General features: G+C 41.0%; 1 protein-coding gene and 1 long non-coding RNA gene across 2 annotated transcripts in view; one reads left to right on the forward strand and one right to left on the reverse strand.

Moving 5' to 3' along the window:
- Window positions 1-15,072, forward strand: part of gfod1 (glucose-fructose oxidoreductase domain containing 1) — a 38,268-nt gene that overhangs the window by 3,665 nt on the left and 19,531 nt on the right. The window lies entirely within an intron of this gene.
- LOC127369359 (uncharacterized) lies at window positions 13,035-14,270 on the reverse strand. The gene is made up of 3 exons (XR_007886062.1): window positions 13,888-14,270; window positions 13,622-13,780; window positions 13,035-13,462 (listed from the first exon to the last, which is right to left on the reverse strand). It is a non-coding gene; the product is annotated as an uncharacterized LOC127369359 (long non-coding RNA).

The following is a 15,072-nucleotide window of genomic DNA, read 5'->3' on the forward strand; positions in this document are numbered from 1 at the left end:
AGTCTGGGTCCAATCCTATTTGCTTTCTGTTGGATGAACATGAAACAGTGTTTGCAAATTCTGTTGAACCTGGGTTCAATGATCGGAACGTCCACATATTTCTGTGGATATATTTAATAAACTCACAGAATAGGATTACAGATTGGTGTGATGCCGGTCTTTAGTTTGTTTACTGTGGCAATAACCAATAAAATACCAGCTATGACTGTGGAGGGTACCCCCTGCAACCCACTAGTGACTGATAACTTGTTAGTACACAAGCAAATATGTAAAATAAAAAAACACAGCTAAAACTAGTGGATAAACCTTGAAATGCTTTGCTACTCCAAGTGTGTGAATGCAAATTAGCAAAAAATAAAATAAAGACCAAGCATAAACAATGACAAATCTAGGATTACAAGGTCTGGTATGAGATAAATATTCATCTATATTAAGTATCATCCAGTCTATGATCTGATCCGTTTAAATGAGCATATTTGGAACCCGATGGGTGGTGTCACTGAGTGGGTACCTGTACTCCTCTGACGGGGTGCTACATCAGGCTAAAAGGTTTGGAACCACTGCGGCTGGAAACAAACACACAGAAATGAGGAAAGATGACCAAATATACTGTTTATTTGTCGCTGTTCAATGAAAAGATTTTTCAGTTTTGTGTTTCAGTCTGTCCCAAACCTCTCACTTTAGCCACTTAACAACTAAACAACCTAACACTCTCACAGTGTACAATAAGGCTCTACAGAAAGTAGCCACATGCTAATGTTGTGAAATAAAAGGAATCTATGACCACTGAAATTACCACTGAAATGATCCCCATTAGACGTCAGTCAAATTGCGCTATATTGCAGCACTATGATTCATGACATCCCTAATAAAGTCTTAAGCAACCAGTGACTGGTCAGTGACCACAGCAGCCAGCTATCTGAGAATGTAAAACTAACTTCCTCTTCTGTCAGGGTGTGTGAGCTGATGGTAATCTGCCTGTGGCTGACTTATTGCTTACCTCATGGAATAAGTTGATAAGTGTGATCAGACTTCTTCAACAGAGGAATGTGAACTTTGGCATTGAAGACATTCAGCTGTAGTTGTTATTTGCTGTCTCAATTAGTCTCGCATGTTCATTTTAAATAGAGCTTCCAGCAGAGCTAGGCTGAATATATAATTCCTTGCCATGAAGTCAGTGCTTTTAATACACATTCCTGTGACATTGAACTGTCTCAGGTGAATGGGTATGTCTTTGTATTGTACCAGCAAGGTAACATAAAAATCATTACACATAATGTTATTAAATCAAAATAAAGAGTTATTTGGCTTGTCTCTAGACCATGTGGTTTTACTTTCCAAGTGTTTCCAGGCAGAAATGTAGAAATGTTTTTGGACACAGGGACAAGGCCAGAGGGGTGGCCGGGGGAGGCATGGACCCTGGAATCTGGTTGGCCACCTGGTTGGTGTCTACCACTGACCAGAGTCAGAAGGTGATAGTTGGTTTATTAGTATGATGAATGAACAGGCCTACGAGGTAGAGGCAGGCCTCTGGCATTTGTTGTTTGAAAGTCACTCAAATGACACAAAATAACCACAAAGAGACACAACAAGATGCAAAATACGGTAACTAACTACATCAGATGACTAAAAAGAGGTGTGAAATGACTAAAGAAACATAAGATGACTCCGGTTGGAACAGTATAGAATTAAATGCTAAAATTAACCATAGGACTTGGAGAATGAATAAATGAATGAAGGAAGTGGAAAAACACTGGTACAAGTCAACAACATGCTGCACGCGTTGTTCAGGTTTTACCAGAATTGGTTCCTCACCTCGATCCAGCAAACTCGTTCTCATCACAGCAAACCAGTCAGTCTTGTTGAGCCGCATCTCTCCTTCCATAGGGACTTCTTTTACTTTTTTTGTCCCCTTTCTCTTTTTGACTACTGTGGCATTCCTGAGGCGTCTGATGTCACTCAGGCTTTCTTGGTGTGTTGGGAAGGCAGTGGCAGCAGAGGCAACCTCACACTGTCTGCTCCTACACACATACACACACACACACACATCATTCCGCTTTCAGAGGCAGACTCGTGTGAGCCTGAAGCATTTCTTGGCCACCAGCTTGTGAAAGAGTGATTTCTTAAACCAGAGGAGATTGAAGCTTCTTTGGTGTGTTTTTTTTCAGAGCCATTCGAATACATTTGCATTTTCTTCACACTGCAGCCTGGGGAACTCAAACTGGCTGGTGTGTGTGTGTGTGTGTGTCAGAGACTTGAAGTGTTGCCCCAGTTTGTTATCGTATGGGTTTACAGTATAGTTTATGTTTATAGGCATCATTCAAATGGCTGTGAAAATGTTCTTTGGCTTCACAATATAAACAAAAATCCAAAATATCTAGCTTCGATGCTTGAGAATAGCATTAAAATAAATCCTAACTCAGGGTCAAGAGTTTTTTAACCACACCTAATGGTGCTAATTGACCTTTAGTCTCCTTTTTGTCAAACTACTTGTGATATGGTAGAAAATAAACAGAAAGTGTATTGTGGATGGCCAAAAACTATGTTGGATACTCCTGCAGGGTTCCAAATGAATTCAAATGAGTAAATCTAAACTATTTTTATTCATTGCACTTTTCACGTTTTATGGTTGTGCTCTTATTCTGGTACATTTTCATCATTTCGTTCCTGCTGTGGGTTTTTGGGGCAGCAGCTTATGCGTATGTGGGCCAGATGCTGAGAGGGAATGTGAGAGCTGAACTGAAATTTAACACGAGCAAGAGTTTCAGGTGCACTTTTTGTTCCTTTGTGCAGTTTTGTTTTGACGGAGGAAGGAGGAAGTGGTGGGAGAGGAGCCCTTCAGCGCAGCCCTGTGCGACCTGCCGAGTTATACAGTGATGAGCAACAGGCATGGAAGTGTATCTTTTTATAGCAGTCTGTTCATGATGTTTGTGTAAAGTCCCCTTCATCACTTTGTTCCATGATTTATGAGATTGTGAAATGAAATAAATTATGTTATTACATAAAGTAAAAAAAAAAAGAACAAACCACAGGGGGGTTGGAAAGGTCAAGCAGCACTACACACTGCAATACTGACTGATAGGAAACTGACATCATTTTAGGGGGCTTTCTGCATCAAAATCATCAGTCTGATTACTCATAATGAGCTCATTTGTTTAGCAATATGGTAGGGTCAATTCATCTATCTAGACAGACAGGACACACACACACACACACACACAGGTTCGTCAAACCTTTTTAAAGTATATCCAAAATGAATCAGATCTCTCTCTCATGACCGTGATAAGCTATCAGGTATCATAGCATGTGCTGAGCTGCGCACCCAGGCGCTTGCTCATCCCTGTCGACTGGACCAGACTGCAGTCTAAGAATAGCATATAATGCTCATCACACTCCAATAATATTTTCAAGCAAAGCAAAGTAGATGGGCAGTTTGGGTAAATACCCATCCACCATTGCTCCATTAGTTTTCACACGTACCCTTAAAGGTCCAATGTGTAACATTTAGGAGGATCTATTGGCAGAAATGGTCGTGATCTCATTAGTGTATATTCACCTGAAAATAAGAATCGTGTTTTTGTTACCTAATGAGAGGTTTAGGCCGCCTGAATAGCTCACCTGGTAGAGCTGGTACCCCATGTACAAAGCTGAGTCCTTGTTACAGCGGCCATGGGTTAAAATCTGACTTGTGGCCCTTTGCTCCGTGTCATCCCCCCTCTCTCTACCCCCTTTCCTGTCAATCTTCAGCTGTACTATCTAATAAAGGGATCATTTTTCGTGTTTTGGTGCTATTTTGGTTCATTCTCACAGCTCTCATCTCTCATCAACCTCATTCTCTGATTCATCAGGCAGCTGTTTTCTGTGAAATAGCTCTGTTAAACCAACTGTTAGCCATCTGCCCAGCATTTAACAACAGACAGAAAAAAGCACCTAGCTGAGCTAACATAGTGGAGCGTTTAGTGGCTAAAGAGTCAGATATTTTTCTTAGAGGAGTCAGGGAGGACCAAAACAGAGTGTCTGCTGGATGTTTCACCCTTATAACTTCATATGGTGATAATATGTCATCTATTATGTTTTCAGCTTGTTGCGCTGCAACCAAATGTCCAGGAAAAAATCAATTTTAATCAGTCAATTTGCACGTTTAAAGCTACGCTATTGATTTTCTTACAGTTCAATTCCTTACTAGATCTGTGTTTTGAAACCTAACTTGAATGCTACTGGGTAGCTCTAAAATAATCAAGGAGTGTATCTTTAAGTTGCCTCAAGACTGTCTCTAATACAGTAGGACATTTCCCAGATTACTTGATTACTACCTTGGTTATTTCACACAAAAGATGATATCAAAGAATTTAATGAAAGCAGTGCCAGAATTAATTAGATGAAGCTGAGAAAATGGATTAAGATGTCAAATGCTACCGTATGAGGTCGATTAATGGCACAGCCTTCTCAGTGTGAGTTTATTTTGACAGCTCAGTCGTCATGGAAACTTTGAATTAGGTTCCTAGTACATTACCTCCACATTAATGAAAACCTCCTCTGATGAACTGTCACATGTCCACGTTGGGTGGATCATCCCTGGCACACTGACATGGAACTGAATAGATATTTAACAAAAGCGTTTACAGACAACTATGTCCCACTTTAACTGTTATTTGGATGGATTTATATATTTTTTTAAAACTCCCACTCAACTGGAGAAATGAATACATGAATAAACTGTGAGGAAAGTGACACCATTCACACTGTAAAACCCAGCAGTGAGCAGGAAAGGTGTTTTGAATGATTTAGTAACCCTGCGATTATGTGTATATACCAAGTATTAATGATTTATTAAGGTGTCTGATAATCTGGGTGAGAGTAAACAGCATATGACATTTGCATTTTATTATTGACACTTATTGAATCGTAGCGATGGTTCATCAGCACTCTGATGCGCTCTCAGACACCTGCTCTGAAGGGCTACCCAAAGGCAAAGAGCTATTTATAACCTGACTGCAAAGGGCAAGCAGGCGTCATCATAAGTACATGTTCCCACCACCGATGCTCTTATGTAACTGCACTTCCGACCGGTGATGAGTTGTGTTTTTTCCGTATTATAGAAAGGACGAAACAAGTGTTAGCTTTCTCCCTTTCCCTAAAAACTTGGTTTTGCAGGACATAGCGGTCCTTTGGTGAGTTCAGTGTTCATTATACATGCATACAATGCATGACATGCATCAAATAAACTGATCTGATGAACAGTACCAAGTTTTCAGGGAGTCCCTGACAAGACTGTCAAAACTCATAGCAACAGGTAGTCCTGTGACCTCTGCACTCATTAGGAGGAAATGCTCAAATCACAGATGGGACAAAGCAACGGCTAACAACATTGGTCACCGACCTTTGACGTCATTAGAATTTAAGTGATATTATGTTTTTTTCTTTGGTTTTTAGCATGCAAGATTAGGCAAGAAACATTCATGCCCGTTTGAACTTTTGGAATGACCACTATTTCTCAAAAAACAAGAGTGCTCACTCAGCACTCAGCAGGTACATTTACTTAAAGCCTTAAAAGAAGTATGACTATGTATCTACATATACCAGGCTTGAAAAGACTTCAGCTCCATTCTGTAGTGTGACTTCCCTTGTATTCATCAGTCTAATGGATTGGGGGCTTTGGGTCATGCTGTGTTTCCGTGCTAGTCTGGTCTGAACAAATCAACAAGAAGGAGTCAGCCAGGAGAATGCCACAGATAGAGAGGTACGCTGCCATTCCCAGGCCTTCTTTCTCAGTGTTGGCGCTTGTTTTTTTTTTTTTTTCAAAATGAGTTTCCCACTTGTTCACATTCATGTTCTCCTGGACGTCCATTAGTATGCTAATGACTGGTGTGTGAATGAACGTGCGAGAGAGAGGAAGGGATGGAGAGACGATGAGGAGCGGTGAGGAAGAATAGCGGAGAGAAAGCTTGTCTTCCTGTGAAGTTGCCTTTGTGTGTCAGATGAATGGCTGGATGGGGGAGGCTCTTTCAGCCCGCCGACATGCTGAGCTGACAAGTGAGCATTCCTGAAGAAAACAGGGAAAGTAGAAGACCTCCCCATCCCCGCCCCTTCAAAGTGATACTTTTCTTCTGCATGGACCCATAAGGAACTGTTGTGTGGCAGTGAACTTGGGGTGCAGGCTTTGGATGGAGAATCACATTGTGTTATTAAATCCAAGGGCAAGAGAGAGGGCAAGCTTTTCATATGGAATTATTTCCAATAAATGTAAAGAATGAGATTGCAGCCAGGCTTTCAGTGAGGAATAATTCTGCATTATTAGACTGGACTCTTTATGAGGATTTTTTCCCTATTGTTATATTTGAGCAGAGGAATGGCTGCTTTGTGTCTCTGGGTTAATCTGTAAAATGTTAAAAAAAAATTCTTTGCATTTATACCTTTATTTTGATAGCGGACAGTAGAGAGGTGACAGGAAATGAGGGTAGAAGGTCCCCAACTAGACTTGAACTGGGGTCTTTGTGATTATTATGGTCGGTGTCTTAAATCTCAAGGCCACCAGAGTGCCCTAAGATGTGGAGGGCTTAAAGTAAGAATCCAGTTTCCACAATGTCTGAACCTGCCTGTAAAACCAACCAAAACCAAAATCATGATCATGATACTAATAGGGATTTCTTTTATGGATATACAAATGGGTAAAAAAATTCAAAGGAAAAACCAACATATTGTAAAGGTTTTGTTCGACCACAACCCTCCAGAACAGTTTCAGTGCTCCCTGTCATATATTCTCCAAGTCTGTAGAACACTACTGGAAGGATGAACACCATTCTTCCAAATGATATTGAATATGATTGATATGATGATACTAATATGATACGGAAATCAGACTGTGCGCCAACTGTTTGTTTTATTCCATGTTCTGTTTCATTTTGAAACCCATCAGAGCACCTGTAACCATGACTATCACCCTCAGGTCAGGACCATTATACTGAGTTAATCACGCCTTCTCACCCACATACTCCTCTTCTTTGAGCTCACCCCTCTCCTCTGAGTGAATTGTTTCAGCTTCACCTTTTATTGTAAATATGACAGGTCTTTGGTGATTAGACCCCATCGTGGTGTCATTTGAAGGAGTTAGTAAGGCCATGATTAGTATACCCCAGAAACCCCTCAGAGACCAGTGGTAGAGATGAAGGGATGATGAGACTGATGAGAAGTGGACTCTGATGAGCTCTACCATAGGCACTGGATATGTTGAACTGGATGTTTATAGGGTGGAGGAGGGTCTCTGATTGGCTCTGACCCAGATTTCTTTTTCTAACCCATCTCACCCCTCGTGCCTAAATCTAACCAACCTAACCAACAAAGGCAACAAACACTAGGCAATCAGAGGCAGAGTAGTGCGGGTCTTCGTGGAATTCCGATGGGGGAATAAAATCAAGCATTCCCCTGTTATGTATTGCATAAGAGCACGCTTCATATGTGTTTGTAAGAAAATAACATTATAAGAGCATTGATTATCATATGATTCAGCTGGAAATAGATTAATAGTCTTTTTCCATTAGCACTTATCCCTAACAGCCATGTTAAACATTGCTCAAATATGATTCATATATTTTGTGGATGAATTATTGCTTTTATTGGAGACAAATGTTCCAGTCCAATTCTTTGTAGTAGGTTTGGTCAGTTTTATTGCCTCTGTTCTTCACCAGTGTAGCTATTCTATCATGTTATGACACGCAGCTGTATTAACTTATATGCTTAATGCTTTTCCACCTGAACATACTTCACTGATGAGACTGTTAAAACACACCCATTCACTGTGTTTGTGTGTAGCTGACTGTGGCATGCCAAAACAAAGATACCTGCGTAATCAGCTGTGGTATTGGGAAATCGCTTGTGAAATATTTTCATCTTGTACAAACACATTAAGTAGTGTGTGTCCACCAATGTGTTCTGTATTTCCCTCCTCTGCCACGCTCCTCTGATCATTTTCTATAACACGTTACTGTCTGGTGTCTTGAACTTTGTCTGGCTCTTTATTTTCTGTCCTCTGCTTATCCTGTGTATTCCCAAGGTGAAGCTGTTCCATTATAGGCTTGCTCAGATGTCCTTTATGTGCCAGTGTTCAGGAATAGGCCTGTCTGTGTTGCTTAATTGGTCATGAGGGACAGAGGACAAGAGGCAGCTGCAGATCTGAGACAAGGTACACAACGCTACTGTCAGTTAGGGCCTCTGATCGAGTGGCCTTGTCCTTCCCCTGCCACTGACACTGTTACTACAGTGTGTTTCGGGTTTCTTCTTTCAGATGTTGATGCTCTGGAGGGTAGGAAGTGACTGATAAAAAAAAAAATGAATATAGGATGTGAGAATGACTTCATGGACAAAGTTTTAAGCTGCAAGTTAAAGCGTTACACAGCCAAACAGCTGCAACAGGAAATGATATTTTGGTATACCGCAGTGAAGTGTTTCTCACTTCCTGTTGTGTGGAGGTTGAAATAGTGTGTTTGTGTGACACTGAAAATTCTTCTCTATCACTTCCTGAAGAAATGTACAGGCAGAAATGTAAGGTTTCATCATCGTCTTTCTCTCTGAGCTCACGTTCAAGAGACATGGAATATGATCTACAGTCCCATTCAGAGATGGAAGGATGGAAAGATGGATTGAGCAGGTTTTGTTCTCAAAGAGAGACTGACACCCAGCCCTCTCGCCACTGTACTTCTCCATTTCTTAAATATCATCTTGGTTGCAGGTTCATGTTACTGAATGGCTCATATCTCTTTCCATCCTTCTTATTTTTACCACAAAAAACATGGAGCTTGCTCTCGTGCATGACTCAGTCGTACTGTAGCGCAGGGCTGACTATATTCTTGCAGTTTGCGTCTGACTCAACTAGCCTGTCAGTTAGTCAGCTACAGAGATATAATCCGGAACACAAACGGCAGTGAAACAGATGCATCTCCTGGTGAAAATGAATGATAAAAAGGATGTACATTTCCGCAGGTGCATGAAGCAGCCAGCTACATTATAATGTGTTTAAAGGAATAGTTCAAAATATTGGGAAATACAAGAGCTTTCCTCCGAGAATGCAATCTCGAGCAATGGCCAATGTTGCAAATATCTGGACAAAGACTTCCTCCGCAGTCTGATTAGCAACTTGATACTTGAGAAAGACACATTCCAGCTAATCTCTATAAACACATATCTGGAGATATATTTTCAAAAAGCTAATCAAAAGCTAAATAGCTGTCGGAGAAGAGCTGATGTGTTCTGCTTCTTTTGCCCTTCACACACACTGTTTACTTGTACGCAACCAAAGTTGCTCAAACGCGATTGTTCAATACTCAATACTACAGCCTGAACCAGAACACTTCCCATGCCAGAATCCTGGTTCCTTGCCTACAGAGAGAGTACAAATAATGCATTGAGAAGATCAATATTAATCTTGTCAATGCATTACTTTGTTAAAGCAGGTTTAGTTGATGTTTTTGGCCACTTGGGGGCAGTGGAACAACCTTGACATATTATCACCTTCTAAAGTTGTTTTGGTGAATGTGGTAGCATGACATGCAAGTTCAATATTTATTTACCCGACATAAAACCAAAACAATGAGCTGAATGGCATGACAGTGACCCCTCTTACATTACACAGTCATTGGAGCCATTGTTAATATCAAAACATTGATGCAGTTTTAAGCATGGAAGCATGCATCCACTTCAAAAAGTGATGCTGTAGGTATCCCGCTAGCTTAATTTCTGGACACGCCTGCTGTTAAAGTCAGGTCAGATAGTATAAAGAGTGACAGCTATTGAGGTGGTGGGGTGGATGGATGCCTCAAAGAAACAAGACTTTAACCCTGGAGACTGCTGTTGGTGTCCTGTGTGAAACCAAACGTAAACGGGTAACGTACTTCAGGTATGTTACATAATTTATGACCTTTTCTTAATCCTAACCAAACTGCGACCGCTTCACATTACTTTACGTCACTTTGTTTTGACAGCATAACCAGATGTTGCATATTTATTATTGCTAACTTCGCCAGACCAAGTGGCAGAATTTGAGTTGGGAGTGAGAACGTGTTACTGTGTTACACCGTAAGCTACTGCCTACAGCAGTCTCTTCAGTCTCAATACAAAGCTGCAGGGAGCATTTTAGTGACAAATAGGAGGAATGAAGTAAGAGTATGCAAACATGTACATGAAGGGAATACAGTAAACAATCTGACAGCAAAGTGAAATCTAAAATGACTCCTCATAAATAAACAGTAGAGAAATTATAATGAGAAGCCTTGAAATGAAGCTGAGGTCAGATCACGTGGCAGGGATCCGCTGTCCTCTGTTGCGGTGTGATAATGAGCGTTGGAAATAGATCAACATGGAAAGATGCAAATATTTGATTTTGCATACAGTAGAAGACAAGGTTCACTGTATCTAATCAGCTATTCAAATCCACACAGGCTGCTGCAACCCCAGTGGTTTTCTTAGAATGACAGATGTGTCAACTGTTTGATGGCATGATTACTGGAGTTCAGAGTAATCCCTGACACTAACTGTGCTGTATACTGTCTACTGGGCATGTAGATATTTCTTTCTGGTGTATCGGTTGCAGTTTATTGCCAAAGTGTTTTGCATTTTTCACCTTGTTTATCTCACACCCCAGAAGCCCCGCACATGAATGGATCATTGTATCGGAGCCCTGTCTGCTGTTAACCAGCCAAAGTGAGTTATATCCTCCAAAGCAGCCAGGAGACAACCAGCCAAATCCAATTGTGGCAAAAATAAATGGCCAAAAAAGGGTATGAAGAGCAGTATTTCAACTTGTCAAAGGGCAGGAATGATCAATGGTTGGTCATCTAGGTTGATTTATGTAACATCATTGTTGACCTCCGTCTCATGTTAGTGATTCAGAGCCTCGGACTGCGGGCCCTTCAGACTGTTATGTGTCATGTCTCAGTGGTCACTTTGTAAATTGGCGGCGTTTCCAGCAAAGATTGTTTATAGACACAGGAAACACTGTTTCCCCTTGGCTATGATATCAGTGACCCCAAAGAATATATTTGACATATTATGTGATATATTTGTCAGAATGACGAGTGTGAAATTGTGTCTTTTGTAAAAGGACCAGGAGCCGCTTGCACCAGCTCTTTGTAAATTCAAATTGAACAGAAGTGTTTACTGAGTGGAGATTTACACCTTACTGAATTAACGGGTTGCACCACACACACTAGTTTTTATGTAAAGATTAGCTGCTAACTCCCAGTAACTGTGATTTGTGACTTGCTAAGATTAAAGAGAAAAAGAGGTAATGTTTATATGAAATATAACTGACATTTAATCAGCATTCTTTAAGATTATTTTCTTGGCATTTTTTTTACTTTTAATGGATAGTGACAGGTGAAGAGGCAGCAGCTCATCTGGCACGGCGCCACATATACTAAGGCTGAGTCCTTACTGCAGTGCAGGTTCGATTCCAACCTGTGGCCCTTTGGTGCATGTCATAGCATCAGATAAGTTAGCATAATCAGATATTTGCCCAACTGTAGGAATACTGCTAAATCTGAAACACATACTAATCCATGTATAAGTAATATGCATAAGTAACAGCTATATTTACAAAGGGTTAAAGTTTAAAAACCACCAAAACAGTTTATGTTACAATTTGGTGCAACCCAGCAGGCTTTCCTCCTCCGTATACTGATAACTATCCTCTCGCCCAATTCAATCTGTCCTCCATTTCCCTCAATCTTCTCCATTCCTTTTGCTCCTCTTCTCCTCTCTTGACCCGGTGGCAGACAGAGAGCGAGGGGTTTTGGGGGGGGGGGTCATCACCATGACAACAATCCAGATTCAACCAAGCATCAGTGACTTTCCTCTCCTCCCCTCCTCCTCTCTTTTTACTGAATTAAGAAGTTCATCTGTCTCCGAGTGTGGCCCTGACAGTGAGGTGGATAATAGGGCAGCCTCGCTGGCGCACAGCTGTTCAGAAGCAGCGTCTTCATCCGTGGTGAATGTGATTCAGTGAAGATGTCTCTATCCATTAGTTTGTGCATTGAAGTCACTCGGCTGCCCGTGTGCCTCAGGACATTAATGGTTATTAATGAGCATTTGCTGTCTTTTATTACATTGTCGGCTCATGGTACGAGTGTTTTGCCCCCTGTTCGTGTCAGTATTGGTTCTCAAGGGTCTTCACAACTGCTGCATGTTGTGTCCTCTCTGACAGCCCATAGTATGAAGGTAATAAGCTTAGGATCGACTGAATAATGATCACGTGCGGTGAGTCATGTGCTCCGTGTTAGAGCAGTGTGTAGATGTGTGATGTGTGTGTGGAAAAAATGCATTACTTATAAGTGGCCAGTAACTATTAGCTCTCTGCTGCTCATTAGCATTCAGAGTATCCTCCCATCACCTCCTTCATTCACTCATCGGCAGCCTCGTCTGACACAAAGATGCCCTTCATGGCCCTGACAGAAGCCACCAGAAAAGAGAGGTCGAGCAGTTTACCTCGTGTTTGTCAAAGCCCACCTATACTCAAATGTCCTAAAGATATCCATGTCTTATCCACTGAAAGAGTGCCCTCTTTTCCTTTCTCCTTTCTGAATGCACAGAGAATCATGGAGAAGATGATAGAATATGAAGATGCAAGAGGGATAGTTTGGTAGTGGGCATGAAGTCTCAGTGTGGATCTAAAAACAAGTGTATGTTATAGTTCCAAATGACCCCTCATTTTTCTGTGAGCCTTAATAATGCAGTGAAAAAATTACAATCCATATTCATTTAGATTGTGTAGCTCTGCACTCAGTTAGTCCCTGCAGGATTTCACTGGGTTTTTTCGGGGGATTGTGGCCTAAAATGCCTGATTTCACAGCAGCGTTTCTAAATAAATGTGAGACTTTTGCGTCACATGTTTACATGGTCTGCATTGTCACAACTAGAAACAAGGAAGTGACGTATGGTTGAATTTGCATTTATTGTTTCCTGCTGTCTTATTTGCGTATTATTTGGCCCATCCCACTGTTTATAACACTTACGACACTACTGTTCATCAGCCACCCAAAATACACCTTCCAAAAGAAAAACACACATTATTCTAGTATTTACATGTACCATATCAAACAAATTGTTTTCTGAATCATAGAAGAAGAGAAAAATCATGTGAGCCAAATCTGTCTTAATGCATCATCCACATTTAAGAAAATATAGATTCTTATTATAGATTATAAGATTATATTGTTAAACAAATATTGTGTGGTTCCTGGTTGAAAAAAATAGAAAACAAAATGGAACTTGTTTTATATATTTGTGAGAGGACATTGGGCAAATCTTTATAAGTGATAAAATATGTAAAGATAAACATCAACAGCCACATTTCTTAGACAGATTTAATATGATAGTGTGTATGGTCATTGTACAAGAACATGTTTTTCACTTGCCTCTTTTGTATCCCTCGGAGTCAAGCATCATATACCTGGCAGGTTGGTTTGGAAGCTTCCTATATTGATATGATATTGATACAGTGCAATATTAAGTCAACCATTATTTACAAACCTCCTTACTGCTACTTTTAACATAATGTACTGTGGCCAAACTCTGTCACCAGAACATTAGGAGCAGTCACGGCACTGTTACTAAGGGACAAAGAATCACTTACCTATATATTATTGATGACTGCTGGCGGTCTCAGTAGGTGTTGTTCACTGCAGCTTTCCTTGTGGCAAAGTGCTCACACATTGCAGGGCTCTATCAGTTTTTCCCTCTTCAAAGCGGCTCGTAACAGCCTGACATTTATTCTGCGGAGCTAATTAACAAACTGGGACACATACACTGGAATAAGCATAGGTAATTTTTGCAAGGCAATAAGAACCCACCCCAACCAATCATTAGCAGGTAAACGAGCTGAACTGCTCTTTGAATCACCTTAATTAAGCAATTACAGGAACAAAAAACGAGAAGCGTGTCTGGACAGTCTTTTCTGTGTGACCTATACCTGACAAAGGCAAAGGCTGCTCCGGTAGTAAAATGCAAATGGCTATGGGAGCGTCTGAAACGAGCCTTTGTGAGGAGGCAGACAGCTCCGTCGTTGGCAGCCATGTTTTATTTGTCTCAGTTGTGTGTGTTACCACAAGAGTTGTGAGGGGCTGTGTGCTGATTAGGGTGCTGTGTGTGTGTGTGTGTGTGTGTGTGTGTGTGTGTGTGTGTGTGTGTGTGTGTGTCAGTGTGATTATAAAGCAGGGGTAGCAGTTCAGCGCAGCAGTTAATTAGACCCTGGAGAATCACAGGGGGTGCAGGTGGAGGCCTGATCACACACAGACACGCTCACGTTTGCGTGTTTAAGCAGCAGCAGCAGGACCGTTTTTACAGTGCAAAGTGTTTTTGTTGCTCCAATATGAAAGCTGTTTATTCCCATTTCACAAATGTTAGTTGTAGTGCGTCAAATGCTGATAAATGTGAAAAGTGTAAACAGTACACTAAAATGTGTTTCTGAAACTATTTTAGGTGAGAAATAGTTGATGCAGGAATAGAATCTTGACAGTTTGATCGGAGTTTGATGCGTTGCGCTGGACGGACTCACTGAGAATGATTAGGAACTGTTTACTGAGCTAATAAATCCATAATTTTTCCATAAGAGTGCATGCTTCTCTCTTTTTACTGCAGCCAATGGAGCTGCCACCTGCTGCCCATTACATTGAATGCAGGTTTAAAACACTTTCACATATACATGTATACTTTCAGTGGCTACAGCCTAGGATAGGGTTAGTAGGTTTTACAGTGTAAGATGCAAGTTGACAGCCAGTTGTTACTGAATCAGTCTAAAATGATGATTAAAATCTAACAACAGTCAACAAAAAGCCAGAGATAGCTGTGTATGTTTTGATGCTGATGTAGCAGCCTTCAGAGTGCACGCCCATCATTAACATTAATGCACGCATTAGGAACCACGTGGCCAGCTAGAAGCCATTCCTTTAGTTATTATTCATTTCCATAGTAGCCAGCTAACCACTCCGGTGCAGGGGTTAATGGCTGCTCTCAAACACATTTAGGAATGCTAAACTCCTTGCAACTCAAGGGCATTAGCTGAACGGGAAAGCAGGCTGAGTGATA

Source organism: Dicentrarchus labrax, unplaced genomic scaffold (assembly GCF_905237075.1).
Source record: "Dicentrarchus labrax unplaced genomic scaffold, dlabrax2021, whole genome shotgun sequence".
NCBI classification, from domain to species: domain Eukaryota; kingdom Metazoa; phylum Chordata; class Actinopteri; family Moronidae; genus Dicentrarchus; species Dicentrarchus labrax.